Source organism: Scylla paramamosain, unplaced genomic scaffold, assembly GCF_035594125.1.
Source record: "Scylla paramamosain isolate STU-SP2022 unplaced genomic scaffold, ASM3559412v1 Contig33, whole genome shotgun sequence".
Taxonomy (NCBI): domain Eukaryota; kingdom Metazoa; phylum Arthropoda; class Malacostraca; order Decapoda; family Portunidae; genus Scylla; species Scylla paramamosain.
In genome coordinates, this window is record NW_026973698.1 from 120,114 (window position 1) to 140,000 (window position 19,887).

Below are 19,887 nucleotides of genomic sequence, written 5' to 3' on the forward strand. Positions count from 1 at the left end.
TTATTATTATTATTATTATTATTATTATTATTATTATTATTATTATCATTATTATTATTATAATGATAATAATAATAATAATAATAATAATAATAATAATAATAATAATAATAATAATAATAATAATAATAATAATAAATTTGGGGCTTGGTAATAAAGGCAATTTTTTTTTCCTTTTTTTTTTTTAGAATTTATGCAATTTTCATTCACCGTGTAATTTCCCTAGCCTTGAGGTCTCCTCCCACCACTTCATTCCCGTAGTCCAGTAGCCCTCTATAAAAAGCTCACCACTGCCTGTCCTCCTCACTCGCTACGCTTCTCACCCAGACAGCACTCGGGCCTTCCTTTACCTCCGTGCGTCTCTTCAGCTCCTGAGCGTCGCGCTGCTAACATGAAGTTCATCGCGTCTGGTGTCTTGCTGTTGCTGCTGCTGTGTGTAAGTATTGGCATGTGTGTGTACGTGGTCGTGGTCGCATGCATGGCAGTGGACGAACGTCACTACTAATCAAAACATAAGAGCATATATGGAAAACTGCAGGAATCCAGCAGGGCTACATGCGGCAGTCCTGTGTAACACCCACTCACTGTATCCGTCTCTCGTCCCCACTCCATAAATCTTATTTTAAAATCATCATATTGACTAGTCACTGTCCTGATTACTGAGTCTATTCCAGTCGATTACTGTTCTATTTGTGAACCAATTTCTCCCTATCTTTTAAAACTAGCATTATATGAATGTAATCATATTCATGAGCACATCGCCAAAATTGCTACGTCATGCAGAGTTTGTAAACGAATGTTTTCGGCTTTGTCCATGATATTTTAAGTACTATATACCATATATAAACAATAAGAATTAGGGATGACGACTCGCTAAACGTATGGTATCCATCGAGGAGAGAGAGAGAGAGAGAGAGAGAGAGAGAGAGAGAGAGAGAGAGAGAGAGAGAGAGAGAGAGAGAGAGAGAGAGAGAGAGAGAGAGAGAGAGAGAGAGAGAGAGAGAGAGAGAGAGAGAGAGAGAGAGAGAGAGAGAGAGAGAGAGAGAGAGAGAGAGAGAGAGAGAGAGAGAGAGAGAGAGAGAGAGAGAGAGAGAGAGAGAGAGAGAGAGAGAGAGAGAGAGAGAGATTGTATTGTTATTGTATTATTGTATTAGCATTATCATCTTTATGTTAAATATGTATAGTGTTATTCCTGTAAATAATACTATCATAGGCTTCTTAAATAATTCCATACTCAACGTGGAATTTTAAGCCTTTCTGTAAATATTTGTTTAAAAAAAAAAGAGAGAGAGAGAGAGAGAGAGAGAGAGAGAGAGAGAGAGAGAGAGAGAGAGAGAGAGAGAGAGAGAGAGATGTGTGGGGAGAGAGGTTATCAGCGGCACAGGCTCTAATCTGATATTTTGTTCATTGCAAGGTTTAGTGTTGCCGCAAACTGGCTAAATGACAACGCCTAAACGCTTACTTCAACATGGTCAGACCATAGTTTCTATCATCAAAACTCCAGCCGTCCAAGGCCAGGATGTGGAAAGAGGTTAAGTTTCTTGATAAATATTGCCAATGGAAAATTTAAACAGTATGCTGAGTGTTTTTCGTCCGAAAAACTTGCACAAGTTGTTGGAGAGTAAAGTACTGTCCATGTTACACTATTTATTTAATTATTATTTTTTCACATTTTCTTCTTTTAGTATTAGTGAAAAATTATCACTACTAAAATCATATTTCTTCATCAGGATTATTTAGGAAATCACATTTCAAACAAGTGGTGTTCGACAGAACACATATTCCGATACTCAGTTTGTTGCCAAATGAACGCGATTGTGGGAGCTTTTCAACCTTAACATTCATCATTCTCAGCTAACACACAATCACAGAAAGCATCTCAAAATATAATTAGAAATAACAGGTAACTTAGCTGTAGTACACGGGGCAAGTGGGGAGCTGTGACAGCCAATGTCGGTGGTGAGTTGATATCACTGGGCGTTCCAACCCAGTGGTTGGTCATGTTTTCGTAGCGAAGACAGCTTTCTTTGTGGTCATCCAAGTTCCAAGCTTCTAAGTTCTTATTAACTTAGTGAATTAATAAGTGCAAGTTCTAGTGTAGCGCAAAACTGGCTTGAAAAGCTGGTGGCAGGCGATTGATATTTGAGGCAGGCAGATTCGCTCCTGTGGGCTCTCAACTCGCCACGTCAAACCAATAGCTACCTACATCCCTACATATCTACTTCCCAATTTATTTATAGTAGTAACTTATACTAAGTTTGTACTATATTAATCTTAACTACCCTTTAGTATGCCTTTACAATATATATACAAATCTTAGCACAAACCAATATTACATAGATGTTATGCGTGATGCGAGTGGAATACTGGCCTGGTCCGCACTTGAATGTCTGTATTCTCCTGGACCGAAGGCAACCCTCCGGATCTGCGGACCTCAATACGGTTGATTGGGGCAGACTCAGGAGAGTACTCTAATGGAATTATGTTGATGATAGTTCTAAGAGTTCTTTGTCCCTTTACAAGAATTTTTACCAGGATACAATCTCAGTATCCTAGCTAAAGGGCAAGTGAAACGACTCTGCTCCATTTTTAACGAGACAATTTCACCTTCCTTAACGGAAACTATTTTTTCGCCTGGTTCAGCGCCATAGAATTTCTCGCAAAGACTGACAAGATACTCATCAGACCAGTATTTCTCCCACCTATGTAACAATTTGTTTTGTTGATAACTTTCCCACAAAGAAACTGGGACCTATATTCTGTATTTCTTTTTCTTTTTTTTTTTATGTAGGAGGGGCACCGGCCAAGGTAAAAAAAAAAAAAAAAAAAAAAAGGCACACTGAGGTGCCAGTCCCCATATAGAGGCGAAAGCCTTAGTCAAAAATACAGGTCTTGAAACCTCCCTCTTGAAAGAGTTCAAGTCATAGGAAGGAAATACAGAAGCAGGTAGGGAGTTCTAGAGTTTACCACAGACAGGGATGAATGACTGAGAATACTGCTTAGCTCTTGCATTAGAGGTGGATACAATAAGATTGAGAGAAAAAAAGAAAGGCTTGTGTTTATAAGTAAAGTTTATAACTAAAGGACAGACAGAGGATATTCAGTGTAGAAGAGGGATACAGTTGAAAGGCATTCAAAAAGAGTGGATAGTTGTCTGGAATGTTGCGTCGAATTGATAAATGGAGTAATTGAGATTTTGAGACAATGAACAATACCTTCTGAGGGTCTCGGAAGTTTAATAATCTGATAGGGTCTCTCCTACTGTTCTTAGAATTTGCGCCTCCGTGCTTGCACCTTGCCTACTCAAACTCTTTCAGTTCTGTCTATCAACATCTACCTTTTCTTCTTGATGGAAGTTTGCTTACATTCAGCCTGTTCCTAAAAAAGGGTGACCGTTCTAATCCTTCAAACTACTGTCTTATTCCTTTATTTTCCTGCCTATCTAAAGTTTTTGAATCTATCTTCAACAGGAAGATTCTTAATCATATGACTTCACAACTTTCTATCTGATCGCCAGTATGGGGTTCCTTCAAAGGTCGCTGTACCGATGATCTGACTTTCCTCAATGAGTCTTGGTCTCTTTTAGAGATCTTGGTGAAACTTTTGTTGGTGTTTTAGACATATGAAAAGCTTTTGATAGAGTCTGGCACAAAACTTTGATTTCCAAATTGCCCTCCAATGGCTTATATCGTTTTCTCTATAACCGTCCTATTTGTGCCGTGGTAGAGGCTCAGTTTTTTCTTCCTAAATCTATTAACAATGGTGTTTCCCAATGTTTCTCCTGTCACCCACTCTCATCCTTTTATTCGTCAATGATCTTCTAAACTAAACTTTTTGTCCTATCCACTCCTATGCTGATGATACCACCCTGCACTTTTCCACATCTTTTCGTAGACGTCCAATCTTTCAGGAAATAAACAGTTCACGCAGGGAACCCACAGAACGCCTGACTTCTGATCTCTCTAAAATTTCTGACTGGGCCAGAGCAAAGCTGGAATTGTTCAATGCCTCAAAAACTAAATTGCTCCACCTTTCAACTCAACACAATCTTCCAGACAACAATTCCCTCTTTTTCAATGACAGTCAACTGTCCTGCTCTTCTACACTGAACATTCTCGGCCTGTCATTTTCTTAAAATCTAAACTGGAAACTTCACATCTCATCTCTAGGTGAAACACCTTCTATAGAGTTAGGTGTTCTGAGACGTCTCCACCAGTTTTCCTCAACCACCCACTCCCAGCTGCTAACTCTGTACAAGGGCCTTATCTTTCCATGTATGGAGTATTCTTCACGTGTGTGGTGTTCCACTCATACCGTTCTTCTAGAGTGGAATGAAAAGGTTTTTGTTTCATCAACTCCTCTCCTCTAACTGACTATCTTTAGCCTCTTTTTCAGCGCCGCGATGTTGCATCTCTTGGTATCTTCTATCGCTATTTTTATCCTAACTGCTCTTCTGATCTCGCTAACGGCATGCCTGCTCTCCTCCCGCAACCTCAATGCATAATACTTTCTTCTTTCTCTCATTCCTATTCTGTCCATCTCTCTAATGCAAGAGTTAACGAGTGTTCTCAGTCATTCATACCTTTCTCTGGTAATCTCTGAAATTCCCTGTCTTCCGTATTTCCACCATCCCATGACTTGAACTCCTTAAAGAGGGAGGTTTCAAGACACATCCTTCAATTTCTTACTAACGCTTTGGACCCTGTTAAGACGGGCATTTTAGTGGTTATTTTCTGTTACTGGATTTCTGTTGCCCTTGGGTAGTGTCCCTCCCACATAAAAAAAAAAATTTCAGTAACTTCTAGATAAATATATCTTGTCCTGGCACAGGTGAATGAACATATATAAAGCTTTTTTTTGAACGTCACTCTCATCTGCTATTATCAGAGCGCTCGTGTATTCTGCTCCCGTTACTTCGAAGGGTCTACCTACGGTTACTTTTTCCGAAGGTAGATTTGGGGGTTCTGGCCTCATAACGTCAGCATATGTTCCACTCCTTCAGTTAAGTTTTTAGTATTTGACGTATCTCAACTTGACGTATCTAACTTGAGATAGTGTTTCTTCAATCCTTCCATGCAATGTTATTCTATGAGCTTCCATTCTGATTAATTTGGTGAGGTAACTCTCCTTTGGTAGCCGGATAGGTTGCTTTGTTCCATATGGTAGTTCTAACTCCGCACCTTATGATTTGCTCTTCATCCATGTATAGCCTAAGATTTTTTATTAGCTTAATATTACCTTTGGATCATTCACCTAGAGCCTTATGGATATCTATAAGGAATTCGTGCTGTTTATTTATTTATTTATTTATTTATTTATTTATTTTTATGTAGGAGGGACACTGGCCAACGGCAACAAAAATCCAATTAAAAAATAATGCCCACTGAAATGCCAGTCCCATAAAAGGGTCAAGGCAGTAGTAAAAAAACTGATGGATAAGTGTCTTGAAACCTTCCTCTTGAAGGAATTCTAATCATAGGAAGGTGAAAATAGAGAAGAAGGCAGGGAGTTCGAGAGTTTACCAGAGAAAGGGATGAATGATTGAGAATACCGGTAACTCTTTCGTTAGAGAGGTGGACGGAATAAGAGAGAGAGAAAGAAGAAAGTCTTGTGCAGCGAGGCCGCGGGAGGAGGGGAGGCATGCAGTTAGCAGGATCAGAAGAGCAGTTAGCATGAAAATAGCGGTAAAAGACAGCTACAGATGCAACATTGCGGCGGTGAGAAAGAGGCTGAAGACAGTCAGTTACATAAGAACATAACATAAGAAATAAGGGAAGCTGCAAGAAGCGACCAGGCTTACACGTGGCAGTCCCTGTATGAAACACTCCTACCTATTTCCATCTGTTATCCCCATCCATAGACTTGTCTAATCTTCTCTTAAAGCTCTCTAGTGTCCTAGCACTAACTACATGATTACTGAGTCCGTTCCACTCATCTACCACTCTGTTTGAGAACCAATTTTTTCCTATCTCCTTCCTAAACCTAAATTTTTCAAGCTTGAACCCGTTATTTCTTGTTCTACCCTGGTTGCTGATCCTAAGAATTTTGCTTACATCTCCCTTGTTATAACCCTTATACCACTTAAAGACTTCTATCAGGTCCCCTCTTAACCTACGTCTCTCTAAAGAATGTAAATTTAACCGCTTCAACCTCGCTTCGTAAGGAATACTCCTCATCCCCTGTATCCTTTTAGTCATTCTCCTCTGTACTGATTCTGATAGACCTATATCTTTCCTGTAATGTGGGGACCAGAACTGCACAGCGTAGTCTAGATGAGGTCTGACCAGCGCCAAGTATAACTTTAATATTACTTCCGGCCTTCTACTTTTAACACTCCTAAAAATGAATCCTAGTACCCTATTTGCCTTGTTTCTGGCTTCTATGCATTGTTTCCCTAGACGGAGTTCAGAGCTAACTATAACTCCTAAATCTTTCTCGTACCCTGTACCTACCAGAGTTTGGGTGTTTAATGTGTACCTATTGTGTGGGTTTCCTCTACCTACGCTAAGCACTTTGCATTTATTGATATTAAATTGCATTTGCCATCTATCCGTCCATTCATTCATTCTATCTAAGTCTGTCTGCAAGGCGATGGCATCCGCTTCTGATCTAATTAATCTACCTATCTTTGTGTCATCCGCAAATTTACTAACATCGCTACTAATTCCACTATCCAAGTCATTGATATATATTAGAAATAATAATGGCCCTAATACTGATCCCTGTGGCACCCGACTAATGACATGACCCCACTCGGATTTCGAGCCGTTTATTACCACTCTCTGTCGCCTGTTACCAAGCCATGACCCTATCCAACCTAACACCTTCCCATCTATCCCGTGCGCCCTAACCTTTCTCAGGAGCCTTTGATGGGGCACCTTGTCGAATGCTTTACTAAAGTCCAGATATAAGATATCATAACTATCACCATTATCTACTGCCTCGTACACCTTACTGTAAAAACTTAACAAGTTTGTCAGGCAAGACTTCCCCTTCGTGAAGCCATGCTTCACGAAGTTAGAGGAGAGGAGTTGATGAAACGAAAAGCTTTTGAATCCACCCTGTCTAGAAGAGCAGCATGAGTGGAACCCCCAACAGGACATGTGAATCATACTCCATATATGGACGGATAAGGCCCTTGTACAGAGTTAGCAGCTGCAGAGGTGAGAAAAACTGGCGGAAAAGTTTCAGAACGCTTAATTCATAGAGGCTGTTTTAGCTAGAGATTAGATGTGAAGTTTCCAGTTCAGATTATAAGTAAAGGAAAGACAAAGGATGTTCAGTGTAGAAGAAGGGGACAGTTGAGTGTCATTGAAGAAAAGGGGATACTTGTCTGGAAGGTTGTGTCGAGTTGATAGATGGAGGAATTGAGTTTTTGAGGCATTGAACAATACCAAGTTTGCTCTACCCCAATCAGAAATTTTAGAAAGATCATAAGTCAAGCGTTCTGTGGCTTACCTGCGTGAAATCTTTACCTCCTGGAAGGTTGGACGTCTATGAAAAGACATGGAAAAATGCAGGGTGGTATCATCAGCATAGGAGTGGACAGAACAAGAAGTTTTGTTTAGAAGATCAATAATGAATAATAAGAAGAAAGTGGCTGACAGGACAGAACCTTGAGGAAGTACAGTGACCATCTACCACAGTAGCAATAGAACGGTCAGAAAGGAAACTTAAGATGAAGTTACAGAGAGAAGGATAGAAACCGTAGGAGGGTAGTTTGGAAATCAAAGCTTTGTGCCAGACTCTATCGAAACCTTTTGATATGTCCAAGCCAACAGCAAAAGTTTCACTAAAATCTCTAAAAGAGGATGACCAAGACTCAGTAAGAAAAGCCAGAAGATCACCATTAGAGAGGCCTTGACGGAACCCATACTGGCAATCAGATAGAAGGTTGTGAAGTGATAGATGTTTAAGAATCTTCCTGTTGAGGATAGATTCCAAAACTTTAGATAGGCAGGAAATTAAAGCAATAGGACGGTAGTTTGATGGATTAGAACGGTCGCCCTTTATAGGAAAAAGTTGAATGTAGGCAAACTTCCAGCAAGAAGGAAAGGTAGATGTTGACAGACAGAGCTGAAAGAGTTTGACTAGACAAGGTGCAAGCATGGAGGCACAGTTCTGGAGAACAATAGGAGGGACCCCATCAGGTCCATAAGCCTTACGAGGGTTTAGGCCAACAAGAGCATGGAAAACATCATTGCGAAGAATTTTAATAGGTAGCATGAAGTAGTCAGAGGGTGGAGGAGAAGGAGGAACAAACCCAGAATCGTCCAAGGTAAAGTTTTTATCAAAGCTTTGAGCGAAGAGTTCAGCTTTAAAAATAGATGTGATAGCAGTGGTGCCATCTGTTTGAAATAAAGGAGGGAAAGAAGAAGAAGCAAAGTTATTGGAGATATTTATGGCTATATGCCAGAAGTCACGAGGGGAGTTAGATCTTGAAAGATTTTGACACTTTCTGTTAGTGAAGGAGTTTTTGGCTAGTTGCTTGGCATGGTTCCGGGCAGAAATATAAAGTGCATGAGATTCTGGTGATGGAAGGCTTAAATACCCTTTATGGGCCACCTCTATATCATGTATAGCACGAGAACAAGCTGTGTTGAACCAAGGTTTGGAAGGTTTAGGTCGAGAAAAAGAGCGAGGAATGTACGCTTCCATGCCAGACACTATCACTATCAGCAAAATACCTCCTCAGGTCCCCCCAACTGACAGAGTCAAAACGTCAGAGGCACCTACGCTTAGGGGGATCCTGAGGAGGGATTGGAGTGATAGAACAAGATACAGATATGAGATTGTGATCGGAGGAGCCCAAGGGAGAAGAAAGGGTGACAGCATAAGCAGAAGGATTAGAGGTCAGGAAAAGGTCAAGAATGTTGGGCGTATCTCCAACACGGTCAGGAATACGAGTAGGGTGTTGCACCAATTGCTCTAGGTCGTGAAGGATAGCAAAGTTGAAGGCTAGTTCACCAGGATGGTCAGTGAAGGGAAAGGAAAGCCAAAGCTGGTGGTGAACATTGAAGTCTCCAAGAATGGAGATCTCTGCAAAAGAGAGAGAGGGTCAGAATGTGCCCCACTTTGGAAGTTAAGTAGTCAAAGAATTTCTTAGTCAGAGGAGTTAGGTGAGAGGTATACAGCACAGATAAATTTTAGTTTGAGAGTGACTCTGTAGTCGTAGCCAGATGGTGGAAAACTGGAAAGATTCAAGAACGGGGGCACGAGAGCAGGTTAAGTCATTTCGCATATAAACGCAACATCCAGCTTTGAATCGAAAATGAGGATAGAGAAAGTAGGAGGGAACAGAAAAGGGGCTACTGTCAGTTGCCTCAGACACCTGAGTTTCAGTGAGGAAAAGAAGATGAGGTTTAGAAGAGGAGAGGTGGTGTTCTACAGATTGAAAATTAGATCTTAGGCCGCGAATGTTGCAGAACTTAACGAAGAAAAAGTTGAGGGGGGATATCAAGATACTTAGGGTCGTCGACAGAAAGGCAGTCCGACCTGGGGACATTCATAGTCCCCTCCCCAGATGGGGATTCCGAGGCTGGTGTAGGAGTCGCCATGATAATCTTGAAATTTTTGAGTGAATGGTGTGTGTGTTATTAGGTGCTTGTAGTTTTGTGTGGAGGAAAAAAGTTGTCGTTAGAGGGCAGGCTGTGACTACCCCCTTGTGTTGTGAGACACAAAGGGAAACGTTCAGTGAGGTCACAGCTGGGTTTAATGATAAGTTCACAGCACCCCCTGAACAGTGCTTAAGACCTCACTTGTAGTAATTATCGTTTCGGCAGGTGTCTACTGCCTTCTCCTGTGAAAGTTTAGTAGAGGAGAGGTGGTGTTCTACAGATTGAAAATTAAATCTAAGAACGCGAATGATGTAGTAGTTAATGAAGAAAAAGTAGAGGTGGGTGTCAAGACACTTAGGGTCGATATCAGAAGAGCAATCTGACCAAGGGACATTTGTGGTCCCCTCCCAGAAAGAAACTTCGAAGCTGGTGTAGGAGTCGCCATGATAATTTTGAATTTTGAGTGAAGGGTGTGTGTGTAACTAGGTGCTTGTAATTTTGTGTGAAGGAAGAGAGTTTTCTTTATAGGGCAGGTTGTGACTGCCCTTATGTATTGTGAGACACACAAGGAAACGTTTAGTAAGGTCATATCTGTGTTTAATAATAAGTTCACAGCACCGCCTGTTTCAGTGTTTAAACCTCGCTGGGAGTAATTATCGTTTCGGCAGGTACCTACTGCCTCTTCATATATATATATATATATATATATATATATATATATATATATATATATATATATATATATATATATATATATATATATATATATATATATATATATATATTGATTGATTGATTGATACATAAGTTTGGGTATTTTTATTGGTTAGGAGACTCGAAATTTTTAATTGATCTTGTCCTTTCATTGGCAGGTTTAAAGCTGTTACTTTTATCTTTACTTACAGAGTTTTTCTGTGATCCTGTGTGGAACAGAATCTTGACCTCCATCTTTGACTACTAATATCTAATTCTGCTATAAAAACTGCTGCAGGAGGCAGGATGCTTATTGTTAGTTTCATTATGTGAAAGGGTTATTTTAATTTCATACCATATTACCTTACATAGAGTAACATGATGCACTCCTTTCTTACATATAGGGAACATATGCAGGTTTCTCTTACTTTTTTTTTTTTTTTTTATTTGGTGTGATTCATTTAAGTATAATGTGCACACTTCTAGCTCCACTATGGTCTGATCATTTTATCTAAAGCATTTAGGCGTTGTCCTTTACGGGGATTTCCTGGCCTGTGGCGTTGCCAATCCTTGCGCTGAGCAAATTATCGGATTAGATAATCCCACTCTCTCTCTCTCTCTCTCTCTCTCTCTCTCTCTCTCTCTCTCTCTCTCTCTCTCTCTCTCTCTCTCTCTCTCTCTATGTCTATCTATCTCTATGTCTTCCTCCTCACGCACGTGTTGCGGATGGAAGTGACCAATGGAATGACACAGCCGCTCTGACAGTGCGACCTGGCTGAAGCATTAAAAAAAAAAAAAAAAAAAAGATAATAATAATAATAATAATAATAATAATAATAATAATAATAATAATAATAATAATAATAATAAAAACGTTACATCGCAGGGAGGAAACTCAGCTAAATATTGTGCTGTTTGAAAAAAATGCAGTTATCACAAAAAAAAAAAAAAATACTACATTAACTTAGCTTTTTAGAGAATTGTGGTTTCCCCCCCGAAAAAAAAATACAGTTGTTACTAAAAAAATAAATAAACATATACTACATTAACTAAGCTTTTTTAGAGGATTAGAGTGTAAACTTAAACTCCTTGTAATTTTGAAGTAGTAAGTACCTGACATGAGGTGTGTTATAGAAGATTGGCAGAGCTATAGGCCGGGAAATCCCCGGAAAGGACAACGCCCAAATGCTTAGGGTAAAATGGTCTGACCATAGTCTGTTTATCGTCCTTTCTAACCCTTGGTAATTGCAGCAGTGTATTGTGTTGTTCAGAGCAAAACGCACATTTCCTTAGTGTTGGCGTTTTAGGTCTCGCTCCTGTCTTGTTATTATAGTTAGCATGGGGTGGTACCTCTGCCCTCTTATTTACAGTGGTAGAGAAGTTACCTATTGTTTCCGGGTCCCCATAACCTGGCTTGGCTTCATTTGCTGGGTAATAGTTAGGTTTGGATTCGCTTCCTTTCATTTTATAGGGTTGGATCTTGTTCACCTGTTCATGGTAAGTTTCATTAGGATCTATTTTATTTGGTTTCAATGTCTCTTCATTGCTCATGTTTCTGTAAATTTTCAGCAATGATTCATCAATTTCCTTGAAGATGAATTGGCTTTTTAGGTAAATACAACATTTCTAGTGTTTTCTTAGCTTCCTTTCTATTATAAGGCTTATCATGCTGTATCCTCAATATTATTGACTTCAGGCATTCTAATTGAACCTGAAAAGTTGTAATTCCTTATAATTATGGTTAAGAGATAGTAAATCTAGGAGTTTATAGATGAATTTAGTGCTTATTAGCTCCTTTTCATTATAATTCTCTCTGAGCAACCTGATGGCAACCTGATCATGATTTTCTTCTGTAATAACGAATTTATAAATTATTAGGTAGGCAATGTCTTTTAGTTGCCTTAACAGACAGGAGAATTTACTTATTTTGTGCAATGCCTTGTCTTTGATGGATTAATCCCTTCTATCTTTTCCAGAATGATTGTCACTCAGTGATATTCCTTGTAAATACTGGTAAAGTTATAGCTGGCAGTGTTATGTAAAGCTGGGCTTTCATTGCGGAATTGTGGGGGGGGGGGTGTTATTAGTTGAATTACTTCGTAATACTTCTAATTCATCTTCAAACATAGTTAACCGTTCCCCATAATTTACTTCTTGTTATTCATAGTCTGAATTGAATTGTTCATAGCTTCAGAATGTTCATCAGCTCACAGTTTACCTTCTAACTGGTTGAATGTACCCTGACAACTACTTTTTTTTTCTTTATTGATTTTTCTACTCTGTAATTTGCCCTGGGTTAATTTTTCACTGCCTGTTAGCTCATTGCTTTACTTGATAGTTCTTGCCAACCAACCTTGTTTTGTTGCGAAGGATTTCTTTAAGATTTTAATAGACATGTTTGTAGATCTAATTTTAGGTTGTTCTTATTTAACCTTATACGTTGTGGTAGTTTACACCTCCAGTTCTACTGACCTCAACATATGTTTGAGATGTTTCAGGCTGGGCTTTAGATTAGTGGTTTGTATAATACGCCTTTATGACTTCATCCCACATTTTCCTGTCTACGAATTACCTGAGATGGCAGCACACGTGTCTCCTACCTTCCTTGCCAGATGCCATTATATTTTAGGTTATATTTGCACTATAACAATCTCTGAAGAATAGTGGTTTTGTATTTCTCTATTTATGCCTTTAATGTGTTCCGTTATGTCACTAAGGTCCGTTTTACCGGTTTACCTCATTGATAACCGGATACAATATGGATAATTCGTGAGGCTATTTTAACACCTATTTTGATCTTCGATCGTGGTCAAAGGTTTCACGTCACTGAAAAGTCCTTATTTCACATCCGTGAATTTGCAGAATTGCTCTGTGAGTGTTCCTGTGGCCAACTAATGCCATACGAAACATCTGTTATGAAGCTTCTATAACTTTCGGTAGCTACAAGAAGCCGTCTTCCTCACTCGGATTACCAAAATTAATTATGGGAAATTTTTGACCTTAACACTAATCCTTTTGCTCTCTCAGCTAACACATAATTACAGAAAGCATCGCAAAATATAATTTTAAATAACTGATAACTTTGCTGTGGTACAAGTGGATAGCAGGAAGTTGTGATGGCTGGGGTCACTGGCGAGTTGGTGTCACTGTACGTTCCAAGTTAGTGTCTGGTCGTGTTTTCGTAGTAAAGACAAGTTTCTGTTTGGTCATCCAAGTTCCGAGCCTCTAAATTCTCATTAACTTAAAGAATTTAACAAGTGCAAGCTGTAAGGTGACGGAGAACTGACTTGAAAGGCTGTCGGCTGGTGACTGCTACTCGAGGGGGAGGGCCTGCACTCAGGAAAGTCCTCGCACTCTCTGCGCATATGCGTGCAGTCTCGCCATGTAATTATCTGCCACCTTCTTATCATCTAATCTAACCCGAACCTAACTAATGTAACCTGACCTAACTTTAACCTTAACCTAACTACCGTTTAACCTAACTACCTTGTACTAAATTACTGGATATCGTCTTTTGTTTATTATAAAACATTATTTCAGCTGGGTTAGGTAAGGTTAGGTTTAAGTTAGTCAGGTTAGGTTTGATTATTAGGTTAGATTTGGTTATGTTAGGTAAGGTTAGCTTAATTAGGTTAGATTAGGTTACGTTAAGTTAGCTGATGAGAAGGTGGCGGCCATTCATGAGGCGAGACTTCTTGCACCAATCACGAGGCGAGACTGGCTCTCAAATGCGCAGTGTGCGGGAACTTTCCTGCGTGCAGGGCCTCTCCTCGAGACAGGCAGGTTCGCACCTCGAAACAATAGCTACCTATATATGCACTCATCTTCTTCCCAGATTATTTATAGTAGTAACTAAAACTTTGTTTTGTATTATGTTAACACTAATTACCCTTTATTATAGCTCTACAACTTACATGCAAGTCACAGCACAGAACAATAATACATTGATATTATCGGTGATGCGAGTGGAAATTTTCACAGAGATGTTGCACCATTTCCCTATTTTTTTTTTAATCAATAAATCATGAGCCCTAACCTAAGTTGTAACTGTTCATTATGTTTCCTTTTCTCGCAGGTTGTGGTCGAGTCGAGACTTGCAAGCACCGTTGCACCGTGAGTTGCAGCTACTCTTGTGGTTGACTTACACTGAACAAACATTATATAAGAGCGACACCATCAAACAACAAAAATACGAAACAACAAGAACAACATCGAACAACACTAAAATAAAAAACAACCACAACTTTAAACAATAACAACAACAACAACAACAACAACAATAATAACAACAAAAACTACGACAACAATAACAACAAGAAGAACACCGATAAAAACAACAGCAACGACGATAACAACAACAACAACAACAACAACAACAACAACAACAACAACAACAACAACAAAAATAACACGGAATAACAACAAACAACTAAACTAAACTAAACTAAAACGACATTAAAAAAAACAACCAAACGCAAAAAAAAAAAAAAAAAAACACACAGAGGGAGACAGTAGGCACCTGTCAAAACAATAGTTGCTCCCAGCACTAAACTGGTTTTGTATTGGATCGAGGGGTGTTGTGAACTTATCAATGACCCAACTCTGACCTCAGTGAACGTTTCCTTTGTGTCTTAATACAAGTGGGCAGTCACAGCCTGCTCTCTCTGCTCCTTCACACAAATCTACATCCATGTATTATATACACACCCATCATTCAAAATATTAAAAGTTTTTGTATAGAGTCTGGCACAAAGCTTTGACTTCCAAACTACTGTCCTACGGCTTCTATCCTTCTCTCTGTAACTTCATCTCAAGTTTCCTTTCTGACCGTTCTATTGCTCCTGTGGTAGACAGTCAGTGTTCTTCTCCTAAATCTATTAACGGTGGTGTTCCTCAGGGTTCTGTCATGTCACCCACTTTCTTCTTATTATTCATCAATGACCTTCTAAACCAAACTTCTTGTCCTATCCCCTCCTACGCTGATGATACCACCCTGCACTTTTACACGTCTTTTCATAGACGTCCATCCCTTCAGGAAGTCAACATTTCACGCAGGGAAGCCAGAGAACGCCTGATTTTTGATCTTTCTAAAATTTTTGATTGGGGCAGAGCAAACTTGGTATTGTTCAATGCCTCAAAAACTCAATTCCTCCATCTATCAACTCGACACAACCTTCTAGACAACTATCCCCTCTTCTTCATTGATACTCAACTGTCCCTCTCCTCTACACTGAACATCCTCGGTCTGTCCTTTACTTATAATCTGAATTGGAAACTTCACATCTCATCTCTAGCTAAAACAGCTTCTATGAAGTTAAGCGTTCTGAGACGTCTCCGCCAGTTTTCCTCACCTCCCCCCTCCCAACTGCTAACTCTGTACAAGGGCCTTATCCTTCCATGTATGGAGTATGCTTCACATGTTTGGGGGGGTTCCACTCATACAGCTCTTTTAGACAGGGTGGAATCAAAAGCTTTTCGTCTCAACAACTCCTCTCCTCTAACTGACTGTCTTCAGCCTCTCTCTCATCGCCGCAGTGTTTCATCTCTAGCTGTCTTCTGCTGCTATTTTCATGCTAACTGCTCTTCTCATCTTGCTAACTGCATGCTTCCCTTCCTCCCGCGGCCTCGCTGCACAAGGTTTTTTATTTTTTCTCTCACCCCTATTCTGTCCACCTCTCTAATGCAAGAGTTAACCAGTATTCTCAATCATTCATCCCTTTCTCTGGTGAACTCTGGAACTTCCTGCCTGCTTCTGTATTTCCACCTTCCTGTAACTTGAATTCCTTCAAGAGGGAGGTTTCAAGACACTTACTAATTTATCCTTCAATTTTTGACTACCGCTTTGGACCCTTTCCTGGGACTGGCATCTCTGTGGGCTTTTTTTTTTTTAATTGGATTTTTGTTGCCCTTGGCCAGTGTCCTTCCTATATAATAAAAAAAAAAAAATGATAATAAAATAAATAAATAAAAAAATAAATAAAAATTCAATATGATGATTCGTACACAAGTGTCGGAGTCCACATCTCTAGAGGGGACCACAAATGTCTTCAGGTCGGACTGCTTTTCTTCTGGTATCATTCGTAAATCCCTTGACACCCTCTTAACTTTTACTTCATTAACTTCTGCAATATTCGTGCCTTTAGATCTAGATTTAGATTTGGAACACCATCTCTCCTCTAGTAAACCTCATCTTCTTTTCCTCACCGAAACGCAGGTGTCTGAGGCCTGACAGTAATTACTTCTCTGTTCCCTCTTAGTTTCTTTGTCATAACAACCCAACTTGCTCTCGTACCCACACGCTTGAGTCTTCCAATGTTTCTACCATCCACCTACGACTATTCACTCTAAAATTAAATTTTTCTGTGTTGTATAGCTCTGTACTAACTCCTCTAGCTATAACTTTTTTTTTTGTTTACTATTTAACTTTCAAATTGGACCACATTCTGATTCTTACCTTTCACGGAAATTTCCATTCTTGGAGACTTCATTGTTCACCAATAGCTTTGCTATTCCTCATCCTTTACTGACCATCCTGTTGAACTAGTATTCAACTTTACTATCCTCCATGATCTAGAGCAAGTATTGCAACACTCTATTCGTATTCCTGACCGTGATGGAGATACATCCAACAATCTTGATCTTTTCCTAACTTCTAATCCTTTTGCGTATGTCATCACTGTCTTTCCTGTTGGACTCCTACCACAACCACAACTTTGTTATTTGTTCTACTCCCTCCTCAGAATTCCCAAAAGTGGAGGTACCTCTAGCGTTTTATTCCTGCTAATTAGGGGAATTGAAGAGGTACTATTCTGATTTTCTTTGGAATGATTACTGCTTCCGTATCAGAGACTCGTCTCTGTATGCTGAACGCATAACAAATGTGATGGTGGTTGGCAATGGAGGTGTACGTTCCTCATTCTTTCTCTTCCTAAACCTTCTAAACCTTGGTTTAACACTTCTTATTCTTGTTTTATACATGATAAAGATGCGGCCCCACAAGAGGTACTGGGACCTTTCATCACCTGAATCTAATGCACTTTATATTTCCTCTTGTGACTTCGGACACCTCGTCAAAAAATATCTCTAGTAACTTTGCTTTTTCATCTTTGCCTCATTTATTTCAACCTGATAGTACCACTGCCATCTCATCTATCTCTAAAGCTGAACTTTTCTCTCACACCTTTGCTAAAAACTCTTCCGTGGATGATTCAGTACTTGTTCCTCCCTCTTCTCCAATTTCCAACTATTTCATGCTACACATTAAGATCCTTCGTAATGATGTTTTCATGCCCTAGCTGGTATTAACCCTCGGAAAATTTATGTTGTTTTCTGAAATTATGCGTTCGTGCTTGTACTTTGCCTAGTCATACTCTTCCAAATCTGCCTATTGTTATGGACAGCGTACCACACTACTTGTTACACCCGCGGACACAACATGAAGTCGCTTACCCAGGTAATTCCTACTGTTTGAGGACAGCAGTGTCTCATTTGTTTCCCCTTAGTATGACACAAGGAACCCACATCTTAACAGAAATACAACGATTATATTTATATGAAAAAAAGAGACAAACAAACACAAAACAACACAAGCTTCAGCCCGGATATCAGGAGCAAAGCAGACAAGTTACTCCCTTCTCTTCACAACACAACCGCAATAACACAAAATTCATTTACTATCTCGTCATACTCCAACTCCACACAAAAACATTTTCACAATAAACTCACAATTCGTTATTTAAACACCAGCCAGGCGCATAACTGCAGTGAACAAAAAATGTTTAAGTCACTTACAATAGTGGAAATGTAATTACTTACAAACATACTAGCAGAGAAGGCGAGAAGGCGGAAGCAGGAAAGAACAGGAGGCCTGCTGGGTCACCGACTTTTATGCCCGAGGTGATCCAGCTTGGTGGCGTCTGGCAACTAAACGCTCGCAGTTGTATATGAAGCCACAACCCGTTTTTTTTTTCTCTCTCTCTCTCTCTCTCTCTCTCTCTCTCTCTCTCTCCATACAAAGGGGCGAAGCTACCCACAAATTATGTCAGAGTCTACCTTCATTGCGTCACGCTCCCTTGTTCCCCATTAACAAGGAAGTGATCACGTGGTGCCTGAAACAAATGGGGACACCCATGTTCACTTCATACAACACTCACAGAAATACACCCGTGAAAGCAGTGTTGATCCTCTGACATGCTCTACCCAAGAGAGGCTTTTGTCTTTAATGTTCGAGAATAGAGTGTGAAAAAAGTTTCTGTTCTAATCTCTTAAACTACTGCCCTATTGATTTAATTTCCTACCCCTCTGATGTTTTTAATATATATCCTGAATAGGAAAATTCTTAAACTTCTATCATTTCATGACCATACATGTGATCGCCAGTATGAGTTCAGTCATGGCCGCTCTATTGGCTATCCTTACTGAGTCGTCCTTATGCAATTTTAAAGATTTTGTGAAACTTTCGTTGTTGTCTTAGATATATCAAAAGGTTTTGACAGAATATGGCACAATCTTTAATTTCCAAACTATCTTCCTACCTTCTTACCTTCTATGTAATATCATCTTCTTTTCTTCACGTCTCTTCATAGACGTCCAACCCTTTAGAAACTAAACAGCTAACGTAGAGAAGCCACACAACACCATACTTCTAATCTTTTTAAAATTTCTGTTTGGGATAAAGCAATGCCTCAAAATTCAATTCCTTCATCTGTTAACTTAACAAAACCTTCCAGATAACTATCCCCCTTTTTCGTTTTTTTTCATTGACACAACGGTCTCCTGCTTCTACATTGAACTTCCTCTGTCAGTCTTTCACTAATAATCTAAGCTGGAAATCTCACATCTCATCTCTAACTAACTATATGAAGTTAGATATTCAGAGTTGTCTCCACCAGTTTTTCTCACCCTCTCCTCCAATTTCACATCTCATCTCTAACTAAAACAGCTTATAATTTATGAAGTTAGAAATTCAGAGTCGTCTCCATCAGTTTTTCTCACCCTCTCCTCCTAACTTGTTCTTGGGTGTAGTATTGTTCAGATGTTTCCAGGAGTGAACGAAAACACAAATAGAACGGCTGGTGTATATATATATATATATATATATATATATATATATATATATATATATATATATATATATATATATATATATATATATATATATATATATATATATATATATATATATATATATATATATATATATATATATATATATATATAATAGAAAATGATGTTCCTTGACAGAGATAAAGGTTTTGTCAGGTTGCATTTTTTTTTCACCCCATATAATGAGAGAGAGAGAGAGAGAGAGAGAGAGAGAGAGAGAGAGAGAGAGAGAGAGAGAGAGAGAGAGAGAGAGAGAGAGAGAAAAGTTTCATATGTTTATTATTCCCATGCTATGAATGGAAATTCCCTCCTCAGAGCTAACGATACCAAACAAGGGATGCGAAATTTTATTTTTATGTTTGTTAAGGCTTTTATTCTCACCTTTACATACACCTTCCACAACACTATATTGTGTGTAACAAATAAGTATATTATAAAAACTTATAAATATACAAGAATTGCATGTTCAAGAAAATGACTGGATGTGCATCTGGCAGCACCCCACGTCTGTAGGTCGTGGCTACTACACCCG

The 19,887-nt window shown here is 39.2% G+C and overlaps 1 long non-coding RNA gene across 1 annotated transcript in view; it reads left to right on the forward strand.

Moving 5' to 3' along the window:
- Positions 1-258: 258 nt before the first annotated feature.
- The window catches only part of LOC135097830 (uncharacterized), a 25,657-nt gene continuing 6,028 nt past the window's right edge, over positions 259-19,887 (forward strand). Inside the window, exons 1-2 of the long non-coding RNA XR_010266183.1 lie at positions 259-436; positions 14,326-14,363. This is a non-coding gene — a long non-coding RNA (uncharacterized LOC135097830). The remainder of the gene's footprint in view (positions 437-14,325; positions 14,364-19,887) is intronic.